This window comes from Triticum dicoccoides, chromosome 6B, assembly GCF_002162155.2.
Source record: "Triticum dicoccoides isolate Atlit2015 ecotype Zavitan chromosome 6B, WEW_v2.0, whole genome shotgun sequence".
In the NCBI taxonomy this organism is placed as follows: domain Eukaryota; kingdom Viridiplantae; phylum Streptophyta; class Magnoliopsida; order Poales; family Poaceae; genus Triticum; species Triticum dicoccoides.
Genome location: NC_041391.1, coordinates 78097717 through 78118055, shown reverse-complemented (window position 1 = coordinate 78118055; position 20339 = coordinate 78097717).

The following is a 20339-nucleotide window of genomic DNA, read 5'->3' as shown; positions in this document are numbered from 1 at the left end:
GTGGGCATTGGTCCCGGTTAGTCGCACCAACCGGTACCAATGCCCCCCCTTTAGTCACGGTTGGTGCCACCAACCGGGACCAAAGACCCCTGTGCTGCCCACAGCGCGGCGAAAGTTTAGTCCCACCTTGCTAGTTGAGAGGGCTCGCGTGTGGTTTATAAGCGTTGTTGCGCCCACCATCTCGAGCTTCTCTCAACTGCAGACTTTCAGGCCTAATCTGACACTATGCTGCGGTGGGTCTATTGGGCCTTCCGCGGGCCTGAATCCTAGCCCAGGTTGGGTTTCTAGTCGTATTTAGGCCGTAGTGGCCCAATATGTGACAGTTTTTTTTGTTTTTTGCATTATTTATTTTCTTTTGTTTTTTGCTTTATTTTTTAATTCTTTTTGCTTTTAATTTTAGAAAAATTATAAACTTTCTGTTAGTGCCATTAGTTTTCAAATTTGAAAACACTTTTTTTGTTTTCTTTCTTGCTTTATTTATTTTATTTTGTTTCTAATTACAACAAAATACTTATTGTTGCTATTTTTTTCCTGTTTTTTTGTTTTGTTTTCTGCATTATTTATTTTCTTTTGTTTTTTGCTCTATTTTTTAATTCTTTTTTGCTTTTAGTTTTAGAAAAATTATAAACTTTCTGTTAGTACCATTAGTTTTCAAATTTGAAAACACTTTTTTTTCTTTTCTTTCTTGCTTTATTTATTTTATTTTGTTTCTAATTACAACAAAATACTTATTGTTGCTATTTTTATTCTTTTCCTATTTTTTTGTTTTGTTTTCTCGATTATTTATTTTCTTTTGTTTTTTTCTCTATTTTTTAATTCTTTTTTGCTTTTAGTTTTAGAAAAATTATAAACTTTCTGTTAGTGCCATTAGTTTTCAAATGAACTCTGAAAAAGTTGAAAGCTGGCATGGTATCATAAATTCACCCACATAGCATGTGCATGTACAAAACGGACAATGGTATCATACTCGTCTGTTACAAAGTTGGCATGGTATCATCATAATAGTTGCAGGAGAAAGTCTTCATTTTTTCTTCGCTTGTGTCATTTGCTTATTGCGCCGTAACCATGGATAATCTTCATCTTTTATCAAGATGCCGGGGTCAGCCTTGACTTTGAAGGGAGGAATTTCATGAAAATTTTCATAATCTTCAGACATGTATGTCTTGCCCTCCACTCCCACGATGTCCTTTTTTCCTGAAAGAACTATGTGGCGCTTTGGCTCATCGTATGATATATTCGCTTCCTTATCTTTTCTTTTTCTCGGTCTGGTAGACATGTCCTTCACATAGATAACCTGTGCCACATCATTGGCTAGGACGAATGGTTCGCAGTGTACCCAAGATTTTTCAGATCCACTGTTGTCATTCCGTACTGTGGGTCTACCTGTACCCCGCCTCCTGACAGATTGACCCATTTGCACTTAAACAAAGGGACCTTAAAATCATGTCCGTAGTCAAGTTCCCATATGTCCACTATGTAACCATAATATGTGTCCTTTCCCCTCTCGGTTGTTGCATCAAAGCGGACACCGCTGTTTTGGTTGGTGCTCTTTTGATCTTGGTCAATCGTGTAAAATGTATTCCCATTTATCTCGTATCCTTTCCAAATCGTAACAGTCGAAGATGGTCCTCTGGACAACAAGTACAGCTCATCACAAACAGTGTTGTCACCTCTGAGACGTGTTTCCAACCAACTGATGAAAGTCCTGATGTGTTCACATGTAATCCAGTTGTCGCACTGCTCCGGGTGTTTGGAGCGCAGACTGTTCTTGTGTTCATCGACATATGGGGTCACCATGGTAGAGTTCTGTAGAACTGTGTAGTGTGCTTGAGACCAAGAATATCCGTCCCTGCATATTATTGAGTCCCTTCCAAGCGTGCCTTTTCCAGTCAATCTCCCCTCATACTGCGATTTAGGGAGAGCTATCTTCTTAAGGCCAGGAATGAAGTCAACACAAAACCCGATGACATCCTCTATTTGATGGCCCATGTAGATGCTTCCTTCTGGCTAAGCGCGGTTACGGACATATTTCTTTAGGACTCCCATGAACCTCTCAAAGGGGTACATATTGTGTAGAAATACGGGGCCCAGAATGACAATCTCGTCAACTAGATGAACTAGGACGTGCGTCATGATATTGAAGAAGGATGGTGGGAACACCACCTTGAAACTGACAAGACATTGCACCACATCATTCCTTAGCCTTGGTATGATTTCTGGATCGATCACCTTCTGAGAGATTGCATTGAGGAATGCACATAGCTTCACAAATGGCTAATCGGACGTTTTCCGATAGAAGCCCCCTCAATGCAACCGGAAGTAGTTGTGTCATAATCACGTGGCAGTCATGAGACTTTAGGTTCTGAAACTTTTTCTCTGCCATATTTATTATTCCCTTTATATTCGACGAGAAGCCAGTCGGGACTTTCATACTAAGCAGGCATTCAAAGAATATTTCCTTCTCTTCTTTGGTAAGAGCATAGCTGGCAGGACCTTCATACTGCTTTGGAGGCATGCCGTCTTTTTCGTGCAAACGTTGCAGGTCCTCCCATGCCTCAGCTGTATCTTTTGTCTTCCCATACACGCCCAAGAAGCCTAGCAGGTTCACGCAAAGGTTCTTCATCACGTGCATCACGTCGATCGAAGAGCGGACCTCTAGGTCTTTCCAGTAGGGTAGGTCCCAAAATATAGATTTCTTCTTCCACATGGGTGCGTGTCCCCCAGTGTCACTCAGAACAGCTAGTCCGCCGGGACCCTTTCAAAAGATTACGTGTAAATCATTGACCATAGCAAGTACGTGATCACTGGTACACATGGCGGGCTTCTTCCGGTGATCTGCCTCGCCTTTGAAATGCTTGCCTTTCTTTCGACATTGATGGTTGGTCGGAAGAAATCGACGATGGCCTAGGTACACATTCTTCCTGCAGCTTCCCAGGTATATACTATCGGTGTCAAGTAAACAGTGCGTGCATGCGTGGTATCCATTGTTTATCTGTCCTGAAAGGTTACTGAGAGCGGGCCAATCGTTGATGGTCACGAACAACAACACCTTTAGGTCAAATTCCTCCTGTTTGTGCTCATCCCATGTACGTACACCGTTTCCATTCCACAGCTGTAAAAGTTCTTCAACTAATGGCCTTAGGTACACATCAATGTCATTGCCGAGTTGCTTAGGGCCTTGGATGAGAACTGGCATCATAATGAACTTTCGCTTCATGCACATCCAAGGAGGAAGGTTATACATACATAGAGTCACGGGCCAGGTGCTGTGATTGCGGCTCTACTCCCCGAAAGGATTAATGCCATCCGCGCTTAAAGCAAACCATACGTTCCTCGGGTCACTTGCAAACTCATCCCAGTACTTTCTCTCGATTTTTCTCCACTGCGACCCGTCAGCGGGTGCTCTCAACTTCCCGTCTTTCTTACGGTCCTCACTATGCCATCGCATCAACTTGGCATGCTCTTTGTTTTTGAACAGACATTTCAACCGTGGTATTATAGGAGCATACCACATCACCTTCGCAGGAACCCTCTTCCTGGGGGGCTCGCCGTCAACATCATCAGGGTCATCTCGTCTGATCTTATACCGTAATGCACTGCATACCGGGCATGCGTTCAGATCCTTGTACGCACCGCAGTAGAGGATGCAGTCATTAGGGCATGCATGTATCTTCTGCACCTCCAATCCTAGAGGGCATACGACCTTCTTTGCTGCGTATGTACTGTCGGGCAATTCGTTATCCTTTGGAAGCTTCTTCTTTAATATTTTCAGTAGTTTCTCAAATCCTTTGTCAGGCACAACATTCTCTGCCTTCCACTGCAGCAATTCCAGTATGGTACCGAGCTTTGTGTTGCCATCTTCGCAATTGTGGTACAACCCTTTTTTGTGGTCCTCTAACATGTGATCGAACTTCAGCTTCTCCTTTTTACTTTTGCATTGCGTCCTTGCATCGACAATGACCCGGCGGAGATCATCATCATCGGGCACATCGTCTGGTTCCTCTTGATCTTCAACAGCTTCGCCCGTTGCAGCATCGTCGTGCACATCGTCTGGTTCCTCTTGATGTTCAGTAGCATCACCGTATTCAGGGGGCACATAGTTGTCATTGTACTCTTCTTCTTCGCCGTCTTCCATCATAACCCCTATTTTTCCGTGCCTCGTCCAAACATTATAGTGTGGCATGAAACCCTTGTAAAGCAGGTGGGTGTGAAGGATTTTCCGGTCAGAGAAAGACTTCATATTCCCACATATAGGGCATGGACAACACATAAAACCATTCTACTTGTTTGCCTCAGCCACTTCGAGAAAATCATGCATGCCCTTAATGTACTCGGAGGTGTGTCTTGAACCGTACATCCATTGCTGGTTCATCTGCGTGCATTATATATAATTAAGTGTGTCAAAAATCATTACAGAACATAATGAATAGATAATTAAGTGACCAAATTAATAGAAGTTCATCATCACATTAAAACCAAAGTACATACATAGTTCTCATCTAACAACATAAAGCTCTGCAGAGCATCTAAATTAATTAAACCATACATTGAAACTATGTAAAACATTTCAATGCGAAAACAAATGCGATCATAATCGCAACTAATGTAACAACTGATCCAACGGCATAATGATACCAAGCCTCGATATGAATGACATATTTTCTAATCTTTCCAATCTTCAAGCGCATTGCATCCATCTTGATCTTGTGATCATCGACGACATCCGCAACATGCAACTCCAATATCATCTTCTCCTCCTCAATTTTTCTTATTTTTTCCTTCAAGAAATTGTTTTCTTCTTCAACTAAATTTAACGTCTCAACAATAGGGTCGGTTGGAATTTCTGGTTCAACAACCTCCTAGATAAATAAAATCTATGTCACGTTGGTCGGCATAATTGTCATAAACAATAAATGAACCAATAGTTATGAAAAGATAATATATACCACATCCGAATCATAGACAGGATGAGGGCCGACGGGGGCGGATACCAAAACCATCGCACTATATAAGATGCAATCATAAAAGTAAGAAAATTATACAAGTATCTATATAAACATACAAGTAAGAATTTTTTTCCTTTCAGAAAGAAGATAAGAACAAGAGGCTCACCACGGTGGTGCCGGCGACGAGATCGGCACGGGCGATCGACGGCGGTGAAGACGGGGACGGGATGTGAAGGACCGCTAAACCTAGACAAATATTGAGGAAAATGGAGCTTGGAGGTCGAGCTTGGAGAGGAGAAAGCTTAAGTAGTGTGGCTCGGGCATTCCATCGAACACCTCGTGTGCATAGGAGGTGAGCTAGAGCATCACAAAGCTCTCTCCTTGCCGGCCAGGAAAAACAGAGCAGTGGGAGTGCTCTGCTCGCGGGCGAGGGGTATATATAGGCAATTAATTGGTCCCGGTTCGTGGCACGAACCAGGACTAAAGGGCAGCCTTTGGTCCCGGTTCAGGCCACCAACCGGGACCAATGGTGGTGGGCCAGGAGTGAGGCACATTGGTCCCAGTTCGTCCCACCAACCGGGACCAAAAGGTCCAGACGAACCGGGACCAATGGCCCACGTGGCCCAGCTAGCCCCCGGGGCTCATGAACCGGGTCCAATGCCCCCATGGGTCCCGGTTCTGGATTGAACCGGGACTAATGGGCTGACCTGGCCTGGACCATTGCCCCCTTTTCTACTAGTGTGTGTGCATTCCTCAATGCAATCTCTCAGAAGGTAATCGATCCAGAAATCATACCAAGGTTACAAAATGATTTGGTGCAATGTCTTGTCAGTTTCGAGTTGGTGTTCCCACCATCCTTCTTCAACATCATGACGCACACCCTAGTTCACCTTTGCGAAGAGATTAACATTTTGGGTCCTATATTTCTACACAATATCACTACAAAAAAGGACACATCCGTGACATTTTGGGGCGAACGAATTTTTTTCCTGTCATACATATGACACTTCTATGACGATAACTGTGACAAAACCCAGTATCATCATAGATGTGGTGGGCTCCTACTTCTATGACAAAAAATCATGACAGAAAATGGGCTTTTCGTCCTGGGCGGGCCGGAGACGCAGCTGCATGACATTCTTTGGGCCGTCCATGACAGAAAAAACCATGGTAGAAGCAAGGGGGAGGAAAATTTCGGGGAGTTGCCGGTTACGGTGGGAGGTCGGGGGCCGAGCGATGCGCGTTTTTCTCGTACACGTACACGCGTGTGTGCGAGGCGTTGGCTCTAACTGAACCCGAGCTAGGCGTTGGGCTCTAACTGAACCCGAGCGATTGCACTGCAGGCTACATGTTACTGAACCCAAGCGATCGATCGATGGCTGTTAACTGAACCCGATGGAGCCATTCCTTCGCTACTGCTGCTAACCGAAGCCGATCGATTGGATGAACAGTGAGCGTTGCGGGGGGAGGGGGGGTTGGATGAACAGTGAGCGATGGCGTTGCCTCTAGATGAATAGGACCCCGTGGTGTGGAGGGCTGGATGAACAGTAGACGGTGGAGGGGTGGCCGTGGAGGGGTGGTTGAACAGGACCCCGTGGTGTGGAGGGCTGGATGAACATTAGAAGGTGGAGGGCTGGATGAACAGTAGACGGTGGAGGGGTGGTTGAACAGTAGCTGGTGGAGTAGCGCGCGGTGGAGGCTGGATGAACAGGAGCCCGTGGAGGCTGGAGGAGGTCGACGGTAGCCCGTGGAGGCTGGAGGAGGTCGACGGTGGAGATGAACAGTGTCCAGTGGAGTCCCATTTTGCGGTACGCCACACCCCTCCCGATGAACAGGACCCCCGTTTCGACCGTAGGAGGTCCGTTTCCTCCGTTTTGCGGTACGCCACACCCCTCCCGATGAACATGACCCCCGTTTCAACCGTAGGAGGTCCGTTTCCTTCGTTTTGCGGTACGCCACACCCCTCTCGATGAACAGGACCCCCGTTTCGACCGTAGGAGGTCCGTTTCCTCCGTTTTGTGGTACGCCACACCCCTCCCGATGAACAGGACCCCCGTCTCGACCGTAGGAGGTCTGTTTCCTCCGTTTTGCGGTACGCCACACCCCTCCCGATCAACAGGACCCCGTTCTGAATGTGGCCGGTCGAACGCAAGGCCGTATCCTCCGTTTTGCGGTACGCCAGGCCTTGTTTCCATCGCCTGTTCCGTCCAAGCCAGTTGGCTCCCACGCGTTCCGTTGCCTCCCGATGAACACAACGCATTCCGTTGCCTCCCCATGAACACGACGCATTCCGTTGCCTCCCCATGAACACGAGCCCTCGCCGTACGTATGCGCGACTAAGCGTTCGAGACCCCGCCCATATGTACACATACGTGGCCGTATTTTCTTTCTTGCACCCTGGCCGCTGTACGTACGTGTACATGCTACATGCACGCCTCTACTACGACACGTGCGCGCCTCTACATCGACCAGTATGTACGTACACGTTCGCGACCAGGATGACAATGCTACGTACGCTTCGACCAGGCGGGTCCCGACTGTCAGGCACTTCCTTGCCTGCGAAGATGTAGCTGGTGGGTCCCAGCAGTCAGGGGGCGAATCATTTTGCTTTTTTTGCCCGGACGCACTTCCTTGCGTGCGAAGGTGTAGCTACTGGGTCCCAGCAGTCAAGGGGGCGGATCATTTTTTTAGCCCGGACGCACTTCCTTGCATGCGAAGGTGTAGCTGCTGGGTCCCAGCAGTCAGGGGGGCGAATCGTTTTTTTTGCCCGGACGCACTTCCTTGCGTGCGAAGGTGTAGCTGGTGGGTCCCAACAGGCGGGGGGCGAATCGTTTTTTTTCGGACGCACTTCCTTGTGTGCGAAGATGTAGCTGGTGGGTCCCAGCAGTCAGGGGGGCGAATCTTTTTTTTCCCCGGGCGCACTTCCTTGCATGCGAAGATGTAGCTTGTGGGTCCCAGCAGTCAGGGGGCCAATCATTTTTTTTTGCGAAATACGGTGGCCCGTCCGGTGGGTCCACACTGTCAGGTGGAGGAATAATTATTTTGCGCGTAATAAGGAGGCACTTCCTTGCGGCTGCCGTGGACCCAGCTGTCAGCCTCTCCACGTATAGTCCACGTCAGATGGAAGTCGTTCCTTGACCATGTTGACCATGCCGCGCCGAGAGCACCACAGCGGTGGACGACGGCAAGGCCTAGGAAGGGGACAACGCGGAGCCGGGGAAGACGCGGCAGTGAATGCACAGGCGGAGAGAAGTACGAGGGTTCACTGGTTCGGCTGCGCTGCCATTGCCGCAGAATAACAGGGGGTGTGGGTGAGTGGAGGGATGGCCTGGCCAGCGGTGGGAGTAGTAGGGGGCGGTGAGGCCTCCGCGGCAGCACAACCGGCCACGGGAGGCAGGAGCAGGCGACACGATCGGCGCTGCTTTGGGCAGCTGGAGCAAGAAGACTAGAGGTTGAAGAAGCACGATGGCCATTGGATGGATATCGTACGGTCACTGCAGCTAGAATCATTTATTATTGACTAAGTTGACAAAGCCCTTGGTACGTCAACTTAGTCGGCCAATAGGTCAGCTTCCGAAACGGTGCGCCCCGGATGTCAGGGGGAGGAATCATTTTTTGGGTGGGTGAAGCTAGAATATCCGAGATTGAAGAAGAAGCACGGCATCCGTTGGATGGACATCCAACGGCCACTACTGCTAGAACCGTGTGTTGACTATAAGTTGACAAAGCCTTGCATACGCATCAACTCTGTTTTTTTAGGGGACGCGTCAACTTAGCAAGGCTAGAAGTGTGTGGCAGAGAGCTTATAGCCCATTTGAGATTTGTAAGAATGTGTAGCCCATTTTTGAATTCTAATGGAATTTACTACAACCCATTTATAGTTTGTTAAAAGTACAGCCCATTTCAACCAACCGTTCAAAACAGAATTCAATAAAATTTCCCACATTTTGATGGGATCCGAATATTTTTATCGCAAAATTTCTAGTCAGATTAAATAAAATTTCAATATAAATTTATATTACGTAAAAATCCAATGAAACATTGCGCTCGCAACAATTAATGAAATTAAAATTTTCAATATTCCAAAAATAATATTTTATAAAGTAATTACTGTTTGGTGCCTTTTTATAGTTACTACCCAGTTTTTATAATTACATCCCATTTATTATTTCTTAAAGCCCATTTTCTTGTTAAGCCTAATGCATCCCTCCTAGGAAAGATTTGTAGCCCAGCGGGGCGGAGAACAACAACTTGACCTTGCATGGGTATTCCTCAAAAAAAAGTATAGTTGGGCTAGCCATTTTCAGCTTGAAAAAAATTTATATCTGGGCTGGATATCTGGTCTGGGCTAGACGGGCCACAGCCCGCCCAATTAATACCTGCAGCGATGTTTTCGTTGTTGTTCAGAGGAGAAAAAAATAATATCTGGGGTAAACATCGAAAAACTCTACAGTGTTCACACCTCAAAAACACAAATACTGCTCGAGCTGCTTAGTCCCAGCTGTCGGCCGCTTCTTGTGCAATTCTCTCGTTTATTGACTACTCCCTCCTTTCCGGTTTATAATGCTCAATTAAAAAAATCTCACCAATCAAGGTAGATGGCGAGTGGTGGAATACTTTTTGTAGTTTTGCAAAAGCACCTAATTAATGCTATTGTTATCCTCAAAAAATTACGTTTATCAATGCATTAATTGCAATGCATGCATGCATAAATTACATGCATTGGTCAATTTTCTCTTAATACTTGCATGCAATGATTTAATGCACCTTGGAATCTAAACATGTGATGGAAAACAACCAAATTGAGCCTTATAAAATGGAAAAACTAAAATTTTGAGATAAACCCTATAAACCGGAAAGGAGGGAGTACATAGGTTGACAATGGTGTGGGACTGTGATGTCAGGAAACCAGGAGGAAGCAAAATAAATTTTATATATATATATATATATATATATATATATATATATATATATATATATATATATATATATATATATATATATATATATATAATAAGGAGGCACTTGCGTACGTGAGGCTACGGACCTGGTGGGTCCCCATTGTCATCCTATCCAAGTAAAGTCATCTCCTCACCCGCGCGCGCTTTCCGCCCAAAACAGTCAGCGCCGGCCGCCCCGCTTCCTGGTGCAAGCGATTGCTCCTCCTTCAAACGACACAAGTGCCGTCCGTCCGTACATCTGCCGCACACATTAATGATACGCGGTTGCCAAGGCGGCTACTCCGGCGCCACACATGCGTCCCTCCGCCCGCCCACCATTGCTATATAAACTGCTGTGCCGGCCATAACTGCAGTCATCCGCATGTGTTCCTTTTCTCCTGTCCACACCACTACTGCCCACCATGGCTTCCTCGCGCTCGAGCGCTCTTTGGGACGGGCGGACGAAGGACCACAAGGAGATGGCAGCCATTGCTGCCGACCGGCTGGCCGGCAGGCAGCCAGAGGATGAAGACGTCCCAATGGAGAACATGGTAGTCTACGATCCGACGCCAACCCCCTCCTCCGCGCCATCCTCGCTGGTGCATTGTACCATGACCATCGGCGAGGCCCGTGCCCAATATATGGACAGGGTGAGGCAGATGCGTCAGGAGCAGTTCCGGGAGGCGCAGGCCGACGCCGCCTACAACCACCATCTCCTCCAGGAGCACCTGCAGGCGGAGGAGCAGATCACTACGGAGCGGGCGGAGCAGGAGGCGCTGCTCGACTCATATTGCTCCGCCTGCAAGGGCCGCCTCGAGCACTGGCGGTACCGCATGCGGGTGGCGGAGGCTGCGGCCGCCTACAAAGAGGCTAGCAAAGAGGGGGATGAAGTGGGCGAGGCGCTGTTTGGCGAGACCGAGGACGAGGCAGAGGACAATGTTGGCTCCGACGAGTCCCCGCTCCGCTGGCGTCGACGACGCCCTGCTCCGCCGAGGCCCCGCCAACAACGAGGCAGAGGACATCGCCGGCTCAGCCGAGGCCCCACCCTGCCGGCAACATGGGGGAGGATTTCCACCGCTCTGCTGAGGCGCCACCCACCGGGAACGAGACAGAGGAAATCACCGGCTCCGTTGAGGCCCCGCCCCGCTGCCAACGAGGCCCCGCCACACAAAAAACGAGGAAGAGTACGGTAGGTCGCCGCCGCTCGGGTCCAAGTAAGGCCACCGCTGCTACCCTCCGGTTGAAGCCAAGCTAGGCGGGTTGACCATTAGCGGCCGGTTAGCTTCTTGGCGGCGACGTGGAGTCGGAGAGCTGCGCTGGAGAAGAACACTGCTTCTACTTAACTGCTAGTGTAGTTGGCTGACTGACACGTGGGCCCAACAGGCCACATGTCAGTTACGCAACTGCACCTACAGTTAAGTCACTGAAGCTTCTGTTCGGCTCAGCAGGACACAGGTGGGTAGCTTCGGTTAATTAATTATACCTCCAGCGCACCCCTTTTTAGTTTTTTTTAGAAAAGGAGGATGACCCCCGACCTCTGCATCTGGGAGATGCATGCGGCCACAAACACCCCTTTTTAGTTGAAGAATGTATGAAATTTAATTAAATCCGACATGTTTATATGAAATTCAACCGTGTATGAAAGAATTTATTTCTATTAGTTCGAATTCCTGTATCACTGGCATTGGATGAACATGTAAAACAATACGTACTAGCATTATTCCCAGGGTGATCACCTCGTTTGCAGCAGTTTCACATGTACTCCCTCCGGTCCTTTCTATACAAGTTTTGTCTACAGTCAAAGTATCTCTACTTTGACCAATCTTATACAAAAAAGTATGCACTTTCACAATGTGCAAAGTAAAAAGGAACAGAAGGAGTACTAAGAGTTTGAGCAGCTTTTTAGCGTTTCTGTACATTGCAATCAAACACACAGGGCTGGCAATTCATAGAGAACATTCAAAACAATCGATGACTATGCATCTCAGTGACTCACATGTTAGAGGCAATATTTACTTCACAACTAAAGAATAAAGAAAAAATTGATCGACGCTGCTGACAGCAAGGGCGTCCCATTCGAAAATATCAAACGCATGTCTTAAAATCAATGAGAAAAATTTGACAAGGTTGTCCCATTCCAAAATATCAAATTCCTACGACTGTGGAATGGGCAGGGTTTGCCATCAGTTCGGACATTGACATGGCACCTCATGCTAAATAAACCAACTGTTCTTTTTGTGCAGTTCCACCAAAATCAACCAAATTCATGCGTAGCTTGTATGATTTCGCCCTTATATGTTGCAATGCCTTGAACTTATCGGCACCTCCTTTCTTGTGGTGGAAATGAATGATTCAATGTATTCATGAACATTTTGTGCAGTTCCCATTGAAATCAAGCTGATCACCCCTGTTTGCATAAATACAAAAAAGTGATTAGTATAAAGCAAAATGTACTATGAATTGACAGTTTAAATAGGCACCTACATGGTCCATGTAGAGCACACTTTTAGAAAAATGGAACTCACCAGAAAGAATCCTAGAACAACATTGTACTCGCGCATCACAGCAAAAAAATGGAGATTTGTCAGTCCTTCTGAGCTGAAGTTAGTTGGGTCTTGTGGGGAGTAATGTAACCATCCTTCAACTGCTCCTTCTGATGAGAATCCTAAAACAACATTGTACTCGCGCATCACAGCAAAAAAATGGAGATTTGTCAGTCCTTCTGAGCTGAAGTTAGTTTGGCCTTGTGGGGAGTAATGTAACCATCCTTCAACTGCTCCTTCTGATGAGAAGATAGACAGGGCTTCTTCATCCTGGCATAATCGGAACTAGTCACTTCACGTACTCCATATTCTTCTTCAGAGGATGATGATCCTATTGTGCAAAGACAAGAGGACAACTAAATGCTAGCATCCCTATTTGCTCGAAAAAAAGGAAAGGAAATATTTAAAACAACACAGATGAAGCACTTCTCAAGGACAATACCACTTTTTCATGACAGTATCTAAACAGTAGCACAATGCCAATAGAGATGACAAAGCTCAATCATATGGATGAATTAGTGGGCGAGTACCAACCTTTGTCAGGAGGCTTATTGTGTAGAGCATACAGATTAAGCACTTCTCCGGAACCATCTGTTGCTATCTACTATGGTGGCCATGCTTACTATATACAACTCGATTAGTTTAATGTTTCCAACATCTTTTTGTGCAGTTCCACTAAAATATATGGTATCTTCAAAGAAGATCCCTGTTTGCACAAGTAGAGATAATTACGTATGGCATCAAATCAGTGGCAAAACAATTGCTCGTTCCAGCCATAGCAATAAATTAAGATGCAAAACTATATCATTACTTGTGTCATCATGGTTCCAGTGCTTCATTACAGCATCGGGAGTTGATTTTTGTTTTTCTTCTGCTTGTTCTTCCCCTTCATCACTTGGTTCAATAACAGACAAGCTTCGCCTTCAATGTAAGATTTAGCATGTCAATTAGGGAGCACAAGTATCGTACTAAACTTAATTTTCTGATGAAAGTGGCAAAATACAGGCCAGCAGTTGTGAAATATCCTTATCTTACCTCAATGGGATATTACGGTGCACATACAGATTGGAAGTCTTGTCTCCATTTGTGCAGTTCACTAAAATCAAGCAACATTATCGTACAAGTAGCACAACATATGAAAGCACACTGCAGAATCATGTGAAAGAAGGCTAGTACTAACCTCTCATGATGCGGAATTCAAACAACTCACAAGAAGAAGATCTGAACCAAATTCGCCTTAACGGATAGGAAGTAAGATCTCCTCTTGTGCAGTTCCACTAAGATCAAGCAATCAAGCAACATTGTCGGTGTTACATTTTGGTTGAACTGCACAAAACACTCTTAAAACAAAAGTGTTTTGTGCAGTGCAACAAAAGGTCACAATGGCAACGAGGTGAAGTAGATAACCATGTTTACACAGCAGTGCAAAGGAAACAATTAGTGGTCAATAATGGTGGATGACACAGAAGCCAACAAAAAGAAGCATCTACCTTATCTAAATGGAAAAGAAAGAAAAGCATTTCTCAAACGGTGGCATTGATTAATATTAACATAGAGATTATATTAACAATAAAATTCATTAAACATCTAATTTGCTTTTAACTGTGGCATTGCATCAATTTTCCAGCGGCATTATTAGAGGGTGTTTGTTTACAGGGACATTTTGGTGTAGGGACTAAAAAAACTCCGTGTCAGTCACATCTAAACCAAACATGAGGGACTTTTCGGGACTAAAAGTGGGCATTTGGGACTAAAGAAAGAAGACTCCGAGGGAGTCTTTTTGGGACTTTTTCCAACAGTTGCCCCTGCCACGCATCGCACCTTGTTTATATTAGTTCATTACTAGGGGTAACATGGTCTTTTATCATGTCATTTAATAACCTCTAGTCCATGTTTAGTCCCTGGAACCAAGCAGGTAGGGACTAGGGAGTTTTTTAACCAAACAGGGCGTTAGATTAACAACAGCTAATGAGTTGCACGGGACAGTGGACGCACCAGCACCATGTGCATCTACTGATGTACTGTGGTCATGCATAGTCTATTGCAACAAAGAACAAACAACCAAGGAGCATATTTGTGTTGGTCCCAGTTTTGCTATCTTTAGACACCTTTCCCTATGTGAGCGAAGCAAATCTAGTCCTGCTCAAACTCTACAGCCTTGTCCCTTCCTTTCCTTTTTGAACTAGTACTTTTGCCCCTTCCTTTCCTCTTTGAACCATGTCCTAGATTTATGTGATACAACTTTCTCCACTACTTTCCCCCATTCCTTTCCTCTTTGAACCACGTCCTAGATTCATGCTATACAACTTTCCCCCTTCATTTCCTCTTTGAACCGCGTCCTAGATTCATGCTATATACAACTTTTCCCACTACTTTCCCCCACTCCTTTCCTCTTTGAACCACGTCCTAGATTCATGGTATACATGTAGCTAGAGCAATGCATGTGGAGTAAGTAAAATATACCTTAAGGTTCTTGGGGTGTGGTTTGGTGGGCGACGGGACGACGGCGAAGAAGAAGGGGTCAGAGGCCCTCCCGCGCCGCCACTGGGTGGAAAGTGAATAGCAGCGCCGGTAGTGGATTCCCTCCCTCACCGACGGCGACAACGTTAAGCCTCCTTCCCTTCCCGGCGGACAGATCCTGCCGGCTCTTTGAGCAACAGTGAGGGGAGAGAGAGGCCAACGAAGTCTTGTTTAGATCTGGAGAGGGCGAGAGAGTGTGAAGAGAGCAACTACAAGCGTTGAGGCTCCAACATGTATATATATACTGGAGAGAGAGTGTGAAGCGTGCAAACCATAGAAAACATTTTGACCAATCAAAGAATCCTCCTGGCAAAAATTATGCTCAAGTGTAGTTATCGAACCCGAGACCTCAAGTTTGATGAGCGAACAGGCTAACCAGCTACACAACCCTCCCGTTATGTTCAACGAGAGGAAAATAACCTTTTATACATTCCTGCATTCGTGTGACAGGCATGCCGTGTTTTTTTTGTATGTGTGTGGGAGTCATTAGGATTTCAATAATAATCGTGTCATGTGGCTTTGGTGGTAAGAATATCCACAGTGATGCAGAAATAATGCAGCCTTAGTCACCTTACCTCTCTCCACGTAGTACGTTGGGTCTCACCAGTCAGAGGGTGGAACAAACAAATTAATAAGAAAAATTAAAAGCGCCAGCGGTGTATCTTACTACCTCACACATCTCGCTACTGCTCGGGAACAGTGTCCAATTGATCCCTCTGTTCGCTCACGTACTATTCTAAGTGAATCCTTATTATAACATGCACACAAATTTTGGGCACTTGTATTCGACTTAAGTCAGTGTGCCACCGTATCTCGTATACTTACTACTCCCATCCGTCTAGGTGTAATAAGTCATGTTAGAAGGTGCAACGGGACCAAGGTGCGTGCGTGTGCGTGTGTGTGTTTAACAACATGTGTGTGTTAGAGAGTGCTACATATCAACCTACTCCTACAGATATATGGTGTGTAGTGTACGATTTTAGCCGCGAGAGTCGGTGCATCCTCTCGTTTCTGGGCGTGTCCGGTAGGGACATGCGGACAGCTGCCACACCCGCTCCTAACCAGCCTGGCCCACCCAAAGCCCCTCCATCGCCCGCGCGCGCTTCCCGCTCGAAACGGTCAGCGCCGCTCCAAAGAATCGGTGTCGCATTCATGCCCGGGCAGAGCGGACGCGACATCTAACTGGCGCAAGAGTGATGGTTGCTTCGTCCATCCAACTTACTGCTGGGTCTATGTGATTTTACGGCTCATTGGTCTTTATTACTTAGGTGGTAGGACTACTGGATGTCCCACGCTTTCGGCGAAAGGAGGTAGTAGATTACAATTCTCTCCATTCTTACAGCGGAGGAGTGCAAGAGCAGTGAAAACACGCATGCTCAGTGATTACATGGCCCACCTCACACTATCACCGTGCGACACCTAACTCTTTACATAGTACTCCCTCCGTTCCTAAATATTACTAGATGAGTCCCCGCGCGTTGCCGCGGAACAGCGGTATATCTCGCTGCGCAAAATTATCGATTTCATAGAACTAAAAAAAAATCTATAACCGCATGACAAATGTGGTAGCCAAACTAAATAAACTCTCATCGTCATTTAGATCATCCCATGTAAGGAAAAAAGATCAGCCAACTCCTACTGCATAATGGGATTATATTTTTCTTTTTGACATGTTAATGGGACTTAAAAGCTCACTTACATGCATGCTACCGGTGCATGCTTGCATGCAGAAATGCTGATGTGATTTAAAACCCACTCACATGCATGTGCCACGGTATTTCTGCATGCTTGCAGGTGGCTTAGTGCGGAGCCTCTCAACGTCTAGATCAGACGGCTATTATGACTGATTTACTTCATCTAACGGCTACGCCAATTTTGATGATGTGGCTCAAGGAGAGGATAGAGAATTCCTAGTAGTGGGGGCTAGCTATTACTAGTAGATAAGTCTTTGTAGAGATTCCACTAGGTGAACTACATACGGAACAAAATGAATGAATCTACACTTAAAATGCATCTATATACATCCGCATGTGGTTAATAGTGAAATCTCTACAAAGACTTATATTTAGGAACGGAGGAAGTACTAGTGTAGTACTAGTACGTACTGTAATTTATCAGCGAGATAAATTTGTACAATGCTATGAAGCTTCCAGCTCCTGTTACATGTATCTTGCGTCCAAGGTTGCCCGTTGCAACATTTCATCAAATACAAAGGAGACTAACATGCATGCTATTGCATCTCAATGATTGACAGATCATAGAAAATATGTACTCCCTCTGTTCCAAAATAAGTGTCTCAACTTTGTGCAAACTTTAGTACAAAGTTGTACTACTACTAAAGTGGACACTTATTTTGGAACAGAGGCAGCTAAATAAAAAAACGATCCATGCAGTCCCTAGCCCTTGAACCGTGAACCCTGACCAGGCTTCAATTTGTTGGCAACTTTCGAGCTGCCTAATAAATGAAGTTTGCAACCTTTTGACCATCGGTTCATTTTGTGCAGTTTCACCAAAATCGAGATGAGCATCCCTGTGGCAAAGAAATTGAAGAAGCGTGATTAGAATAAGATTACTAGGACTAGTTGATGAGACATAAACTCATCACAAATACAGTACGTAGAAGCCAGTAGAGGTATCAGGTATGTGCTGGGCAAAGAAGTAGAGAAATATCCACAGGGAGTGATGTGGGCAGCTGGAGCAGTGGTGCAAGTCAGCTGTAAAGGGAGTTGTACCTGAGGGACGTAGCTCAACCTTGAGGAGGGCGGCGGGAGGCGGCAACTGCCCACGTCACGGTAGTGAGCAAGGGACGAAGGCAACCTCAGCAGCTTTGTGAGAGAGAACGACGGGGACCCCTGATCGGGACGTGCCGACAGTGGGTTTTCGCCGTCGGCGACGGCCACCGCATCTACACTAAGCATCCACCCCTTCCCCAAGCGGACGTGATCCGCCGGGATGTTAGATATGTGGCAACAGTCGTTTTGTGCGAGAGAGTGTGAAGAGAGCAACCCCAGCAAGCAACCGTGTAGGCTGGCCCGTCCTGACTATGTATATAGTGGAGCGGTTTCCTTTTCTCTCCATATGAACCTATCATATTGCATACGTGCCACTGAAGAAAAAAATATATTTATAAATGACGCGGCACCTACTACTCATTCTCCTATAACCTTGCGCTTGGCATCTCCAAAATATTAACCTTGCGATTGGCTCTTCGCCTCTGCGGGAAGTCGAGCAATAATGGTAGTGCATTATATATCGTTCTGGCTATATGAGACCGAATGAATTGCTGCACGTCCACCACGTGGGCGAGGGTCGAGGGGCGAGGGAGAGTGTTACTACATACAGAGCAAAATGAGTGAATGTACACTCTAAAATACGTCTGAAACGGTTCAAAACATATACTCCCTTGCCAGCGCGCGCTTCCCATGTGAAACGGTCAGCATCGCCCTGGAGCGTCAGTGCCGCATTAATGCCCGGCCAGAGCGGAGGCGACCTCTCACCTGTGCCGGCTTTGAAGTGGCGCGACGGCCGAGAGAGCGCCGCTTCCCGGTGCACGCGACTGCTCTGCGTCGAGACTGGCCATAGGCCCTGTTTGGATCCATGGGTTAGAGTTAGTTTGAGCTAGTTGGGGCTCAAATAGCCCTAAAGTATCCAAGCATGAGGGTTTAAATTGGAGCAAGTTGCACCGAACCCACCAAAAAAAACTATCGCACCCAAGAGGTGGTAACTGGAGATAGTTCTCATTGGGACCACTGAAAAATCACTTTTCTCTCTCCATGATGTGCATTTATTCTCAATCTAACCCTGTCACCCAAACACCTCTTTGGCTACAGTTAGTTCAGGGTTAGTCATGAGTTAGTCTAACCTCTAGCTAAGTTAGAGTATCAAACAGGAGCAATATAGGACATGCAAGTTGCTCAAAGCATACAGGCAAATTCGTACGTGAAAGGATTTTTTTGTTTTTGAAAACGGAATGTGAAAGGGATTTTTTTAGAATGCTCTTGGCATGTCGCTAACATGTGATAGTTAACTGACCTCAATAGACAACAGAAATGCCAGCCCGCCGCACTTTGATAGAGACGAGGAGGGAGAAGTGATACAGGCTGCTGGATTACTAGAGATAGGTGTCGCACGGAAGCCAAGAAATATGGTGATAGCGTGGGTTAGCCATGTACTAGTATGATGTAACTACACTGGGTGCCGTGTTTCGTACTCTTCCAGTCCACTGTGGAGATGATTGGTTAATTTTATATCGCTGAATAATATTAAATATTATGAGTGCAGACGCTCCACCACGAGGTTCCTTGCTCCTTCTCGATCATCCGGAATCTATGTTCTTCCACTCTATTTTTTACGTGAGCTTTGTTCATCCTTTTGCCAACACGCGAGACATCTAGCATCAAGGCGCACGTGTTATGCAACGATCGTTTCATCTATATGAAGAACACGTGGCACTGGAACTACGAGACGGACATGTACCCAGGAGTGGACGTACGAACCTGAGTAATGTAGCGTAGTAAGTGAAGTAGAAAGGCACAAATGATATGAACATGCGTGGCATACAGGGTGTGTTTGGTTGCGTTCTCGTCTCAGCATAGTTGTTCCCTCTTCATGCATGCTCAACTCAACACCCCTCTTCATGCATGCTCTCTTCATGCATGCTTCTAGTGTATTTGTGCTAAACTAGTGTGGACTCATGCACCCTCCATGCACTCTACCAAACACCCAAACTGAGTGCTACTACATACGGAGCAAAATGAGTGAATGTACACTCTAAAATACGTCTATATACATCAGTGTTTGGAGTATGTACTAGTAGTTCATATTTAAATCTACTAAAGGACATATATATTCCAAACAATATGATATAATCTCTATAACCAAGGTAGTAGGGACGAGGAGTAAATGGAGGGAGTAGTAAATTTTTCTCCTCGTCCTGCGAGCCACCGTGCGCATGGGCGAGGGAGGAGCAAGCTTCACCTCATCCTGCGAGCCACCGCGCCCGTGGGCGGGGGAGACGGCATACTAAGCAAGCTTCTCCTCGTTTTGCGAGTTGACGGGACACATAAAAAGTACTCTAGTGTATAGAGCCTTGCCTCTAAGGTAGGCCCCACATGGTTTGCCTCTTTTTTTAATTTAACATAACACATCAAGTTGCAATTTGTTTGTTCACCCGTGGTAGACGATCCTCCCTCCACCAAGTGGACAACCAGTACATGTGCCAAATTACCACGTGGGCTGCCTTTTTCGTACAAAAATGAGCTCCACCGTGTACCCGTGCGGGTGTGGTTGGGAAAGAGACGGGAGTATGTGCGCCGTGCATGCACCTCTTATCTTCGTGCACGTCCCCCACCTACGTGGGTGTGTGTGAGAGATACAAGCAACGTTCGTGA